Raw genomic sequence first — 16,317 nt, 5'->3', positions numbered from 1 at the left:
TTATAGAAGACCATAGCCTAAACTACACACAGAAGCGAAAGTTCTATTTGACGGCAGAAAGAAAAGTATAGTCAACAGGTACAATTTCATAGACAACAAATAAAAAAAATAAAGGGAGCCGTCAAATTAGTGTCAGGATGATCAGGCAGAGAGCAGCTAAGGTAATTAGCTCCTACCAACCCTATAATCCTGCCCTGTCTGGACTGAGCTATGGGACACAGAAGTAGGTGCAGCCTATCTAAAACAGTGAGTGTGGATATTCAGGACAGAAATCAGAGTGATCTCCAGAATGGATAAAGAACTCCAAACTGAGACAGGCCAACTATAGGCATGTTTTCCCTGGCAGAATATTCCTTCCCTCTTCCACCATCACCTAAGGCAGGCCATAGCAAAGACAATATCCACAAGCAGGTGAACTAGGAATCACAAATACAAAAGGAAGTATGCAACCAAGGATCACCAAGCACTTGAGAAGAACCAATACCATTAAAGAGATATGCAAAACTCAACAAATAGATAAACCAGTCAAGCTGCTATGTTGGTAGAAAAACATGTTAAAAAACAAAAAAAGAAAGTAGACGAACCATGACAGACGATGGACTCTGAAAAACAAACTGAGGGTTCTAGAGGGGAGGGGGGTGGGGGGATGGGTTAGCCTGGTGATGGGTATTAAGGAGGGCACGTTCTGCATGGAGCACTGGGTGTTATACACAATCAGTGAATCATGGAACACTACATCAAAAACTAATGATGTAATGTATGGTGATTAACATAACAATAAAAAATTTTAAAAAAAAAGAATGCTGGGGGGGTGGAAGAAAGAAAGAAAGAAAGAAAGAAAGAGAAAGAAAGAAAGAAAAAGAAAGAAACATGTTCAGGATATCTAGGAACTCAAATTCTTAAATTATAGCTATATCTAGATTTGAACTGGCAGTTCCCAAGGTGATGCCAGAAGTGGGCAAGATCAAAATAACAAGTGTTATGTCCTTAATAGACATAAATGCTATTCATTCCAATGTATAGGAAAATGCATGATGACCACCTTATTTTAAAATCTTTGCTTTTCTTTTTATCACTTGCTACTATCTAATATTATGCTATAAAGTGCCTTGTTTAATCTGTTTATTTTTTACTCTTCTTCACTAGAACCTAAGTAGCAAAGTACAGGGCCTTTGTTTTTTCCACTGCCATATTTTTAGGTGTAGAAAAGTGCCTTGTATAGTTAACCCATGAAGAACACAGGTTTGAACTGTGTGGGTCCACTTATATGCAGACTTTTTTCAATAAATATATTTGAAAATTTTTTGGAGATTTTCAACAATTTCAAAACACCTGCAGACAAACCACAGAGTCTAGAAATATCAAAAAAAATTTTTAAAGTTAGGTATGTCTTGACTGCATAAAATATACGTAGATACTAGTCTACTTTATCATTTATTACCATAAAATACACATGAATCTATTATAAAAAGATTTACCAAAACTTCTACACACTGACAGACCACACATGGCACCATTACAGTTGAGAGAAATGTAAACAAATGTAAAGATACAGTATGAAATCATAACTGTATAACATTTACTGTAGTACACACTGTATTACTGTAATAATTTCATAGCCTCCTGTTGCTGTTGTGGTGAGTACAAGTGTTGCCAGTATCTGCTTAAAACACGGTGTGACACTAATCATCTCTGTGTGAGCAGTTCAGTCTCTCCAAAAAATTGCATATAGCAGTAAAAGTGATCTCTCACAGTTGTTGCTTATTTTTCAATGTGTTTAGTGTCAATACTGTAAACCTCCAATAACATTATGGGACCCATACCCACACAAAGTGCTACTCAGTGATGCTGGAAGTGTTCCCAGGAAGCAAAGAAAATCATGACATTACAAGAAAAAGCTGAACTGCTTGATACGTCCCATAGATTGAGGTCTGCAGCTGTGGTTGCCTACTGTTTCAAGATAAATGAATCCAGTGAGAGGACCATTGTAAAAAATGAACAGGAAATTTGTGAAGCCATTGCTCCAACTACACCTGCATGCACAAAAACCTGGTACTTTGTGTGAAATACTGTACCTTTTCATCTCGTATTGAAAATGCTTTCATGTGGGTACTAGAGTGCTATAAGAAAGGTACGCCTATACCTACAGACTCTGATATAATCTGAGAAAAAGCGAAGTCATTATACAACAACTTAAAGCAAAGGGAAGGTGTAGGATCTAAAGCTGAAGAATTTAATGCAAGCAAAGGATGGTTTGATAATTTTAGAAAGAAGTGTGGCTTAAAAAATGACAAGATAATAGGAAAAGCAGCTTCTGCTGAACAAGAAGCTGGAACCATGTTCCCAGATGCCATTAAGAAAATCACTGAGGAGGGGTGTCTGGGTGGCTCAGTCGTTAAATGTCTGCCTTTGGCTCAAGTCATGATCCCAGGGTCCTGGTATCGAGCCCCACATCGGGCTCCCTGCTGAACAGGAAGCCTGCTTCTCCCTCTCCCAGTCCTCCTGCTTGTGTTCCCTCTCTCACTGTCTCTCTGTCAAATAAATAAATAAAATCTTTAAAAAAAAAAAAAAAAGAAAGAAAGAAAATCACTGAGGAAAAAGGGTATCTACCTGAACAGGTTTTTAATACAGATTAAAATGCCATATTCTGGGGGGGTGGGGAAATGCCACAAAGGACATTTATTAGTAAGGCAAAGAAGCAAGCCTGTGGATTTAAAGCAGAAGACAGGCTAACTCTGTTTTGTGCAAATGCAGTTGGGTTCATGATCAGGACTGCCTATATCTATAAAGCTGCGAACCTTCCATCTTTGAAGGGAAAATATGAATACCATCTGCCAGTCTTTTGGTTGTAGAAGAAGGCCGGGACAATGAGAACCCTTTTTCCAGACTGGTTCCATCAGTGCTTTGTCCCTAAAGTAAGAAAGTAATTTGCCTGTAAGGGACTGCTTTTTGAAGTTCTTTTTATATTGGACAATACACCTGGCCATCTAGAACCCCATGAGTTCAACACCAAAGATGTCAAAGTATTCTACTTGCCCCCAAACACAACATCTCTAAGTCAGCCTCTAGATCAGGGGATCATAAGGACTTGTAAGGCTCATTACACATGGTGTCTATGGAAAGGATTGTCCAGGCTACAGGAAAGAACCCTGATAGAACATCATAAAAGTCTGGAAAGCTCACACTAGGATGCCATTGTCATAAAAAAGGCTGTGAAAGCCATCGAGCCCGAAATAAAAAAATTCCTGCTAGAAAAAACTGTGTCCAGATGCCATCCATGCATGACTTTACAGAATTTACAACACAGCCAGTCAAGAAAATCATGAAAGAGATTGCAGATATGGCAAAAAGATGGAGGGTGAAAGGTTTCATGATATGGACCTATCAAGAAATTCAAGAGCTAACAGACACCATATGAGAAGATTAACAGAAGATGACTTGATAGAGGTTGAGTGCTTCCAAACCAGTGCCAGATGACGACGAAGAAGCAGTGTAGCAAATGAACTGACATTTGACAATCTGGTAGAAGAGTTCTGATTATTTAAGACTGCTTTTGACTTCTTTTACAACATGGGCCCTTCTATGATATGAGCACTAAAATGAAAGCAGACTGTGGAAGAAGAATTGGTACCACCATAGAAACTTTTTTAGAAAATTAAAAAGCAAGAGAGTCAGGCAGAAATTACAATGCATTTCCATAAAGTTACACCAAGTTACACTGGCCTCTCCTTCCACCTCCTCCACTTCTTACACCTCTGCTATCTCTTGAGACAGTAAGACCAAGCCCTCATCTTCCTCCTCAGTGTGAAGATGACAAGGATGAAGATCTTATGACAATTCACTTCCACTTAATGAACAGTAAATAATCATCATGCCATTCAGTTAGTAAACTTATCCGTTGTATCTGTGTGTGGGTATCTTTGTGGAGAAATCTAACTGTATGGCGAGAACTATATGAGAAATTTCTGTGTCATCATCATCAACAATGTCTAAGTATCTGCCTGTAGAACATCATGTGCAAGACTTGTATGGAAGTGGACAGCCTATCCTTATGTAGGAATAAACTCAGTAGTATCTAATATAAAGTTAGTAAGGTGTTAAGTTTCTTAATTTTTTTTAAAGATTTATTTATTTGAAAAAAAAAGGGGGAGAGAGAGTGCGCGAGCACGTGCATAGCGGGGAGGGGCAGAGGAGGAGAAGGAGAGAATCTCAGGCGGACTCCCTGCTGAACACAGAGCCAAATGAGGAGCTTGATCCCAGGACCCTGAGATCATGACCTGGGCCAAAATTCAAGAGCCGGTCGCTTAACCAACTAAGCCACCCAGGCGCCTTAGTTTTCTTAATGTTTTATAACTTTGCTTTCAAAAAATTACATTATCATGCAGCATACCTCTTTCTCTCATAATTGGAGAGACTACATATCAGCCTGTCATCACAGGTACGGAAATATTTGTTTAATTAACAATGTTTCCCATATTGTATTAGGGCTACAACTGTAATACTGTATGCCATAAACATTTTATAAGGATTCATTCATTAGAATATAGGCTACGCTACCATAAAGCATTCATAGTGCTACTTCTTAATTATCAACGTATGAATCATTACACATGTAAATAAATATGAATTTCTTTTTCACATTAACTTTTCATTTTTGATGTCTACTGTTAGTAATACATTTAATGTCTACAGTGTTTTGTATCTATAAGATAATATTGATATAGCTACTAACAGACCATCTTGTAAACAGATGTATCAATACGTACTGTAAATGTATTTTTTCTTCCTGATGATTTTTTTAGTAACATTTTCTTTTCTCTAGTTTACTTTATTGTAAGAATATAGTATATAATACATATATTTAACATACAAAATATGTGTTAATCGACTATGTTATCAGTAAGGCTTTGGGTCAACAGTTGGCTATTAGTAATTAAGTTTTTGGGGAATAAGAAGTTATATGAAGATTTCTGGTTGTACTGGTGGGAGGAGTAAGGGGTTGACGCCCCTAAACCCTGCGTTGTGCAAGGGTCAACTGTACTCATATGTTAAATGAATGGATCTTGGGACACCTGGGTGGCTCAGTCGGTTGAGCATCTGTCTGCCTTAGGCTCAGGTCATGACCCCAGGGTCCTGGGTTCGAGTCCATCATCAGGTTCCTTGCTGGGCGGGAAGCCTCCTTCTCCTGCCTGCGCTCTGACAAATAAATAAAATCTTTAAAAAAAAATAATGGAGCTCTATCATCAGTAGGAAGATGTCTGAGCTGTTTAGCTTGGCACTGAAGGTCTTTACACAACCATCTCATCCCATTTTATCTCCCCCTTCTAACTAGTTTAAAACGGTCTTTTCCTATCAGGCCAGTTCCATGATGTTTTGTGTACCCATAATTACACGTTTTGTTAATGCAGTTCTCATGACGTCTTCATGTCTCTCTGACTAATCACACCAAACCAAAGTCTAGATGCAGTCCTTCTTCTCTGTGAAAATTTCATTAGCCCATATCTACAAGTTTCTCACCTGGATATTTATCTGTCTCTTAAACCACTCATCTGAAATGCATAATTACTGTCAGCTATGTGACAACAGCTAGGATAGTATATACATAGGGGACCACCTATGGTAAACTACCTGTGGTGAAGGACCAGTTAGGTTTGTTTTGTTTAAATTTCTAATCTCTCAGGTATTAATGCTTCTACAAACTATAGTGATCATACGGTTGGTGTCAGAATGCTATAAAGTTTTCTCAATGCTAACTCTCAATTTCTGTACTTATCTCATCATGGACCAGTAATAAGTAGTCCATGGATCATCGCCAGTCTGTGGTCATACTCTGAGCATCTATGAACCATTATACAATTTCACATTCTTCACAGAGCCTGGTTCTCAAATAAGTGTTTCTCAATTGATTACTGATGGTAATATCCTTATATTTACTTAGTCACAATACTAGAGAATATGTTTCATATAATCTCTGATTATAAATACTTGTAATGAGCTTTAAATATATAGTTACCTACGGAACATAGGTTAAATAATGATTAAAAGGGAGAGATTAGAATATGCAGTGGCTATATGATTTGACAATGTAAATTTAAAGCAACCATAAAAAAATGGGGAAAATTTTTAACCATTTCAGTAATAACTGATATGGTGATATTACAATTACAGTTTTAAGTGTAATGTGTGATAAAAACATAATTAATTGTGGAATATTCTAATTCTGGAATCCCTTGAGTTCTCTAAGAATTAAAATATCCTATGTATCTCAATATAGATATGTAGAAACAAAGATTCCAACTCAGTACACTTAAACAGCATAGAAATAATGACAAACCAGTAGGAACGAACATTGTTAACAGTCAGACTGAGATTTTGAAATATCATATTGCATTAAAAGAAATAAGGACTTCTTGAAGAAATAGCTAATTCCTGGTCTATGGCAGTAAATAGATGAGCCTGAAACATCTTCAAATACTAAACAGCATGGAAGCTGACTACAAAGGTCATGTCAAAAGGACTGACGGATCAAAAGAAGAGACAAGTGGCCACAAGGGACAATCTGAGCTTCAATAAGGAAAAAAAATGGTAATATATTGAAACCTGTCAAAAATATTTAATCCATGAATTAATAATGATATTATTTAAAAACTGTGTATCTCTGAGGATGGAAGGGAACCAATTCATTACCCTGAAAACTTGATAAAATAAGAGGCAACAATCAAGTAACACTTTCCTTGCTTTTCTTATATGAACTGTGCTACTGGGTAATCATGAGTAAAAGAAGGGAGAGGACTCCCTATAAAATTATCTGAACATCAATGGCTGCTAACATTAAAAAAAAAAAAAAAAGTGAAAACCGGACATTATGTGCCTCCTGATGAAGTAACACAAAAAGGGGATCAATCTAACTCTGAACATGCCCCTTGATCAAGCTGCCAATCTACAAGAAATATACAGAGTAGCAGAACATGTAGAATTACACCATGAATATGTGATCAGTAAAGTCTAAACCATGAGAAATTAAAGGTGAAATGGTCAAGTTCTTTCACAAGAAAATTTTAAGAAAGGAGGGATTAACAGATTTAAAGCTATCTAGTTAAAAAAAAACAAAAAACAAAAAGCAAAACCTAGTTGTAGTATCTAGGAAGGCACACTTGGGTGATAAAATCATAAAAAAAAAACTCAATGTATACAGGAAGAGGCTGTTACTAGGACAGGGCACAAAGAGTGTTTCTGGAATGGCTGGCTAAAATCTACTGCTTAGGGGCACCTGGGTGGCTGTCGTTAAGCGTCTGCCTTCAGCTCAGGTCATGATCCCGGGTCCTGGGATCGAGCCCCACATCAGCCTCCCTGCTCAGCAGGAAGCCTGCTTCTCCCTCTCCCCAACTTGTGTTCACTCTCTCGCTGTGTGTCTGTCAGATAAATAAATAAATAAAATCTTAAAAAAAAAAACACCAACACTTTTAAAAAATAAAATAAAATCTACTGCTTAGGGCACCTGGGTGGCTCAGTCAGTTAAGTGTCTGCCTTCAGCTTAGGTCATGATTCCAGGGTCCTGGGATCAAGTCCCACATCGGGATCCCTGCCCAGTGGGGAGTCTCCTTCTCCCTCTGCTCCTCTCCCCTGATCATGCTCTCTCTTTCTTGCTCTCAAATAAATAAAAAAAAAATTTTAAAAATTAAAATCTACTGCTTGACCTGGAGGTAACTGCAGATGTTCACTAAAATATAGTACATACTTGTATCTCTGTTTTATTTTATAATAGGTTAAAAAACATCAACGTAATAGGATGAGATTTAGGATATGAATAGATGTTCTAATATTTTCCACCCATCCTCAACCGTTCATTTCATGTTCCCCTATAGTGGCCTTCCCTCCTTTCCTTTGGAGACTACTGTTCTAAACATAAACAGCTATGACTACTTAATATTCCAGCCTGTCTACTGTCACATGTTAAAAGTAAAGTAACTCAGCCCCACTAAAATTTTATGTATTGTGGATGGGAGCAACATTAATTTTAAGTGGTGTGGGGTACCTATTAAAATAATTCCCTTATTTGTAATTATTAAAAGATTTCAAAACAATATAGAAATATCAAGTAAGAAGTCAATGACCGTCCCTTACCTTCTCTGCCTCATTCCCCAGAGATAGCCACTATTAATACTTTGAGATGTATACTCTTCTAGATCTTTGTTCATAAAAAAATATAAATACATATTATACATAACTACACAATTTCTTTAATCAACAAAAACTAGGATATATTATTCTGCAATTTTTCTTTTGCACTTAGCATTTTGTAGACATCTTTTCATATCAATCATATATCTCTAACTCATCAATTTTAATTGCTGCATATTATTCCAAAATATGGATTTGTCATAATTTCTTGACCATTTCTGTTCATTCAGAGTGTTTCTAATTTTTTAGTATTACAAACAATATTGTAATAAAAATCCTTGAACACATTAATTAAAATACCTATATAAATATTCCAAAGGATGGAATCTGAGAAATGAATGATCAAAGATTATATTCACATTAATATTTGCATTCCAAAAGGGTTTAAGTTACAAGTTATACTTCAACAATGTTTCAGAATGTCCACTTTGCATACTCTGACCAATAATGGATATTTTTAATTCTTTGAATTTTTGCAAATCTGATGAAGTTGGTATCTCATTGTTACTTTCACGGTTATATTTTATTTTTTAGATTTCTGTTTTAAGTTTATTTATTTTTTTAGTAATCTCTACACCAACATGGGTCTTGAACTCATGACCCTGAGATCAGAAGCTGCATGTTCTACTAACTGATCCAGCCAGGTAGGTGCCCTTCATGGTTATATTTTAGATGATTAGGGAAAACAAGCAATTTTTCACAATATCAATCATTTGTATTTCTCCTGTTAAATGCCTATCTCTTTTTCCTATATTTCTAATTACATGTCTAAAAGAACGCTTGGAATAAATATGAAGCATGAATATAAAATAAAAATATTATGAATAAAATAAAAATGATATTAAATTTTTCTGTAATCCATGTTGAAATTATTTTCTATTTAACCTTTTAGTTTTATGTTTTCCCCCATATATGATTAATTTAAAATGTTTATGTTTGTATAAATGTTTATGTACTTAGGCATAACATTCACTAATTCAAAAAAATGTTTCTGTGTGCCTTACGTAGGCTTAACAAGGTATGTAAATTCAAATTATTCAGTGAAAATGAATACAAGTAGTTTCATAAAGATGCCTAAAACAAAACACACACACACACACAAAAGTTATGTCTAGACAGGTTGTGATGAGTGAAAGCACACAGTAGAATAATGGAAAGTCATTGGGTGGGGGCACCTGGGTGGCTCAGTTGGTTGGGTGGCTGCCTTCGGTGTGGGTCATAATCCCGGGGTCCTGGGATAGAGTCCCACGTCGGGCTCCCTGCTCAGCGGGCAGCCTGCTTCTCCCTCTCCCTCTGCCCCTCACCCCTCCTTGTGCTCTCCCTCGCTCTCAAATAAATAAAATAAAATCTTTAAAAAAAAAAAAAGTAAAAAAGAAAGTCACTGGGTGATCTGAATGCTATAGAGTGATACCAATGAAGTCATATATACAACTCCACTCTGACAGAAGAGATTCTTTTCTCCGTTTCAAGGGAATATATATTTACAGATTTTATTTATTTCAGAGAGAGAGAGAGAGAGAGAGAGAGAACATGCGTGCAAGGGGCAGAGGGAAATAGAGAGAATCCCAAGCAGACTCCCCGCTGAGCACAGAGCCTGACACAGGGCTTGATTGCAGGACCCTGAGATCATGACCTGAGCTGAAATCAGGAGTCCGACACTCAACTGACAAAGCCACCCAGGCGCCCCTCAAGGGATTATATTTTTAAATTGTTTGATTATTCTAACCAATCTGCCAAAAAGTTTTCAAATACATGCAAATTAAAAACAAGGTTTAAGAAGAAGCTATAAACTGGTTCTACAATACAGAAATAGCTATCATATAGCTAAATTACTTAACATCTCTGTGTCTCGCTTTCCTCATCTGTAAAGTGGAGATGATAATACTCTTACCTCACTGGGATGTTGTAAGGATTAAATGAGATTAATAGACATAAAGTCCGGGGCGCCTGGGTGGCTCAGTCGTTAAGCATCTGCCTTCAGCTCAGGTCATGATCCCAGGGTCCTGGGATCGAGCCCCGCATCAGGCTCCCTGCTCCACAGGAAGCCTGCTTCTCCCTCTCCCACTCCCCCTGCTTGTGCTCCCTCTCTCACTGTGTCTCTGTCAAATAAATAAAATCTTAAAAAAAAAAAAAATTGACATAAAGTCCTACCTAAGAAGGCGTTGGGCCCTTAGTAAATGCTATTTAGGTGTTGACTATTATTATTACCTGTGTCCAGTACAGCAAAATCTCTTGAAATTACTATCTTTACAGTCTTTCTTGAATACTCTGTAATTAGCCTCTGGCCATCATAATACCACAAAACTGTTCTTACAAGGTCACTGATGATGTCCACGTTTTTAATCCAGTTCTTATCTAACATAGCTGATCACTCCTGACTCGCTTGGCTTCAAAGAAACACACGTGTCTGAAAGAATGAAAGGCTTTCTTTTTGTCTAAAGGGCTGCTTCCTCCTGGTCTCCTCTCCTAGTTCTTCCTCATCTCTCTAACTTCTAATCTCTGAAATATTCCAGCTCTGAGGACGTTTCTCTTCAGTATCCTCTAGATTTCCCCTCAGTGCTCTCATTTCATGGCTTTAAATATTAGCTGTAAGCAGACAATTCCCAGATGCCTATCTTCAGTCCATACCTCCCTTCTGAATTCCAGTACTGTACACTGAATTGCCTACCCTCCTTCCTGTGGATCTGTAAAAGTCTTCTAAATTTAACTTGTCATAAGACTAATTCCTGACCCACCCTCCCACACCTCCTTTTCTCTGGTCAGTCCCAACGTCCTGAATAGTTACTCCATTTTTCTAGGTGCTCAGGCCAAAAACTTTGGAATCATTCCTGAATCCTTTTTCTCTCACATCCTATAGCCAATACATCAGTAAATGCTGTCCCTTCCATTTTCTATATATATACAAAATCTGATTACTTCTCACAACCACCATTATTTCTCACATTGATCATGGTAACAGTCTGCTAGCTGGGCTCTTCTCTCAAAAGAGCTGCCACTGTTATCTTTTCAAAATCCCACCATGTCTTTTACCTGTTCAAACTGTCTAATGGCCTTGCTTAGAATTAAAAGCCAAAGTCTTTAAATGTCTTATAAAATCCTACTCCACCTTAACCTCATCAATACTCTCCTCTTCTAGCTTACACTGCACCAGCCATACTGATCTCTCTGCTATTCCTTAAGCAACCTATTTCACGGCCTTTCATTGATGTTTCCTTTCCTCTAGGTATATGCAGAATGCCTTCTGTTTATCTTCTCAGTGAGGGCTTCCCTGATACCCTACTTCTGGTTGCCTCAATCCCCTTTCTCAGGTAATTTTTCTACATAGCATCTATTACTATCTATTACTTATTCAGTTAACTAAAGAAAATTGAGTATAATGTATATATAGTAAAATGTACAAATCTTAAATGTGCAACCCAAAATTTTACATGTATAATATACATAAGTATATACACATCTTTGTAACCACTACAAACCAATATACGTATTTTTAAAATCCAAGAGAGCTGCTTCATGAGCCTCCCAGCTAATAAAACCCTTCCAGGGGTAACTGCTATTCTCACTTCTATCAGTATAGATTGGTATTTTGCCTGTTACTGAACTTTACTTCCATGGAATGCCTGCTATGTATTCTGATGTACTCAATTATTTGTTTATAATCTGTCTTGCCCAACAGAATGCAAGCTTCATGAGGGTTTGGTTTTACCTGCCTCATTCACTGCTGTATCCATGGTGTCTATAAACAGGACTTGCAACATAGAAGGTGCTCAATAAATATTCACTGAATGAATAATCAAAATAGCATCATTAGAAGAGGCTTTCCTCTTCTTGAAACTTTGACGGGCAAAATTTACTTTTCAATAGAATTATCTTCATCATTATTACAAATACCTATGGAAAAAAGATATTCACAATGAAGCCTAAAACTTGGGTAGACTGTCCGTTCTATCAGTGATTGAATAAGGAATATTAGAATCTATCACTTTCTCTTTTGCTCTGTGAAAGACTGTTAAGAGAATAAAAGCGCAAACCAAAGAGTGGGAAAAAAATATTTGCAAATCACATATCTATCAAAAAAGTGTATCTAGGGGCACCTGGGTGGCTCAGTCGGTTAAGTCGTCTGCCTTCAGCTCAAGTCATGATCCCAGGGTCCTGGGATCGAGCCCTGTGTGAGCCTGCTTCTCCTTCTCCTCCCTGCTTGCGCTCTCTGTCTCTCTCTCAAATAAATAATAAATAAAATCTTAAAAAAAAAAAAAGTGTATCTAGAATATATAAAGAGTTCTTAAAAAAAGAGCAAAAAAAGAATGCAATTAAATAATGCGCAAAACATTTGAACAGTCATCAGAGAAAATACGATGCTCAACATCATTAGTCATTAGAGAAATGCAAAGTAAATCCGTGATGAGATAAAACATACCTATTAGAAAAGCTTAAAAAGAAAACAAAATGGACAGCACCACATGCCAAAAAGGATGTGAATGACTGGAACTTGCAAATATTGCCAGTAGGGATACAAAGTGGTTCAGACACTCTGGAAAACAATTTGGCAGTTTCATATAAAGCTAAATATACACTCACCATGTGACCCAGCAATCCCACTCTGGGGTTTCACCCTACAGATATGAGAACTTAAATCCACACAAAAACGTGTAAGTGAATTTTTTGCCGTAGTCAAAACAAAATGACCAGAAACAATCCAGATGTTCTTCAATGGGTGAATGAATAAACAAAAAAAGGAATGAACTATTGAAACACACAATAACTTGGATAAATTTCAAATGTATTATTGTAAAAAGCCAGTCTCAGAAGGTTACATAACATAGGATTCCATTTATGAGACATTTTGGAAAGGACAAAACTATAGAGTCAAAGAACAGACCAGTGATTGCCAGGGATTGGTGGTGGTGGGCGGGGGGAAGCAGGTTAGATTACAAAGGAGTAGCACGCAAGATTTTATGGGGTAATGAACTGTCGTTACTCTGACTGCGGTGGTGGTTACATGAATCTATACATGTGCTAAAACTTACACAACTGAACACACACACACACCAAAAAAAAAAAACTATGTTATTTTTTTAAAAGATTCTTAATCTCAGGAAACAAACTGAGGGTTGCTGGAGTGGGGGGTGGGGGGGGGGGGATGGGGTGACTGGGTGATGGACACTGGGGAGGGTATGTGCTCTGGTAAGTGCTGTGAATTGTGCAAGACTGTTGAATCTCAGATCTGTACCTTGAAACAAATAATGCAATATATGTTAAGAAAGAAAAAAAAAAAGAAGAAGAATGTCGCAGGAGGGGAAGAATGAAGGGGGGGAAATCGGAGGGGTAGATGAACCATGAGAGACGATGGACTCTGAAAAACAAACTGAGGGTTCTAGAGGGGAGGGGGGTGGGAGGATGGGTTAGCCTGGTGATGGGTATTGAGGAGGGCACGTTCTGCATGGAGCACTGGGTGTTATGCACAAACAATGAATCATGGAACACTATATCTAAAACTAATGATGTAATGTATGGGGATTAACATAACAATATAAAAAAAAGAAGGCAAAAAAAAGATTTTATTTATTTATTTGAGAGAGAGAGAATGAGAGAGAGAATGAGCACATAAGAGGGGGGAGGGTCAGACAGAGAAGCAGAATCCCTGCTAAGCAGGGAGCCCGATGCAGGACTAGATCCTGACACTTCAGGATCATGACCTGAGCAGAAGGTGGTCGCTAAACCTACTGAGCCACCCAGGCGCCCCCATATGTTATTTTAAGAAACAAAATATCCCCCTGCTCTCTCACCCCAAATCTTTCTCTCCTTTTTATTCTGAAGTTTTCATTCTTTTTTTCTTACATTTCCCTTTTCCCTTATTCATATAATCTCCTAGGCATACAAAATGTTCGTATTTTCTCAAGTATGCCATGTTTTCTCTTGATTTCAGGTCTTTATTCATGCTGATGGACCACGGTGAAAACCACTCTCTTGGCTAATTCTTATTCATTCTTCTGGCTTCAGTAAATTACTTCTTCTCAGAAGCCTTCCCTACCCTTTTCTCCCAGGCTGTACTAGATATTCTGTCATATAATCCCATAGCATTCTGCACTTTCCCTTCATGACTTCACATATTTAATTGTCAAGACATGCTCCATTTCTTTCTCCCCCACCATCCTGCAAGCTCCATGAGGGCAAAGATAATTGATGTTTTGCTCAACTAAGTAATCCTTAGCACCAACACTATGCAAGGGACCTATCAGACCCACCTCAATGAATGCTCTAAAACCTATTTGTATTTTGCAGATTGCTATAAATAACTTGTTCTACTCTCTGACTTTTTCAATCTACATTTTGAAGGCAGAGAGAAAACATCTTACCTCGTTTTTCCAAATAAAATATTATTTCAAACACACTTTTGCTTGTGACAGTGAGTTAAAACTTAAGTATTCTCTTTATGTATCCTCTCCCCTCCACTTTTTTTTCCTTTTTGTTCAGCATGCTGTAAAATTCCCCTTCACATTCACTGAACACCTGCATGTTTTCTTCTTGAGTTCTCTGTATCACTCAACGGAAACACCCTTCCCTGGCATTTTTTATCAGTACAAATACATTTCTAAATAACTTTGACCACTTAAAATGTAAATTAATTTAATGTGTTACTCTACATTTATGGCTTTTTTAGAAAGGAGTTTATAATCTAATAATTTAAACAATAAAAAAAAAATCCTACCTTAAATCAATAAATAACAATATGGTTAATTATGTCTGAGACCCAGCATGTCACTTAAATTAAAAAAGGAAAGTCTTAACACTCTGTATTTCATTGATAGCAGTCACTGAGATCAGATACCAATGCACACTACAAAACTGCTAACGACTAAAATGACTGAATTTAGGGGCCTTTTTATTGTTAACCATAGTTTACTTCACATATGTAAAGTTCCATTTTTTAAACTTTATTATGATAAAAAACAAAATCTAGTTGCACAAATATTGACCACTCTGTTATATTTTGGAGAATCATGTTAAAATATAACAACCCCCAAATAGGAATAGAGGGGGATGGGGCACATTTTAAAGAAAACAAAAAGTTAAAGAGAGCCTTACCTACACATTTTAAATGGAATCAGACAAACAGATTTCCAAGTTACAAGCACTCAGAATTACCAGATATAGTCATGTGAGGAAAGCAAATCATTTGGTTTTTTAAAGGAGAGACTGACATAAGCTTTGTGAAATAAAAGAACTAACACTCCTCTTTAGAAGAACATGGCCAAGTGAGGCCCTCAACAATAAAACTACTATATGGAACAGAACTTTGAATGTGTATATTAAAATAAATTCAAAATATCTATCTAAGGAAAACTTAACTCCCTTTTAGGCTGTTACCCTTATTAGGCTTGGCAATTTGTCCCAAGAGAATATAAAACCTATCACAAACTCAACCAGTGGTTACCTATAATCACTGGTTATGTAGAAAAGCTGAAGTTATGTAGAAAACTGGTTATGTAGAAAAGCTGTACTCCAGGTAATTCTAAAGGACTATAACCTTTTGATAAAGAGATCATGAGAGGGGCGCCTGGGTGGCTCAGTCGTTAAGCGTCTGCCTTCGGCTCAGGTCATGATCCCAGGGTCCTGGGATCGAGCCCCACATCGGGCTCCCTGCTCAGTGGGAAGCCTGCTTCTTCCTCTCCCACTCCCCCTGCTTGTGTTCCCTCTCTCTCTGTCTCTCTCTGTCAAATAAATAAAATCTTTAAAAAAAAAAAAAAAAAAGAGAGATCATGAGAAGGAATCTAGGTAGAGACATACAAATGAAAGACAGCCACTTCAAATATGCCTAGAGTAGGGGAAAAGGGTTTTTTGGAAGCAGCAACGTTTGACACAATGAAAAAGTTGTTACAGAGTGTTGTGTAGAAGAAGCCAATGACTGTAAATTCCATCTCAATAAAGGGATTTGTGGCACAGAAGAAACACAACCAACGTACAATAATATACTTCAGTCTGTGCTTTATAAATAAAAATTTATAATGATGTCACTAAATGATGAAAACAAGTAACACAAGCTTCACTGAGGTGAAAGCATCTTCTATAATAACGATGATGAATGTCAAAAACCCTACTTTTCCTGCATAGTTTTTATTACCTCTTATGGTCTGC

The 16,317-nt window shown here is 37.2% G+C and overlaps 1 protein-coding gene across 5 annotated transcripts in view; it reads right to left on the bottom strand.

Moving 5' to 3' along the window:
- The window catches only part of PTPN4 (protein tyrosine phosphatase non-receptor type 4), a 230,079-nt gene that overhangs the window by 100,135 nt on the left and 113,627 nt on the right, over positions 1-16,317 (bottom strand). The window lies entirely within an intron of this gene.

Source organism: Phoca vitulina, unplaced genomic scaffold (genome assembly GCF_004348235.1).
Source record: "Phoca vitulina isolate PV1807 unplaced genomic scaffold, GSC_HSeal_1.0 scaffold1, whole genome shotgun sequence".
NCBI classification, from domain to species: Eukaryota; Metazoa; Chordata; class Mammalia; order Carnivora; family Phocidae; genus Phoca; species Phoca vitulina.
The sequence above is the reverse complement of the archived record's forward strand: the minus strand, read 5'-3'. Positions and strand labels throughout refer to the sequence as shown.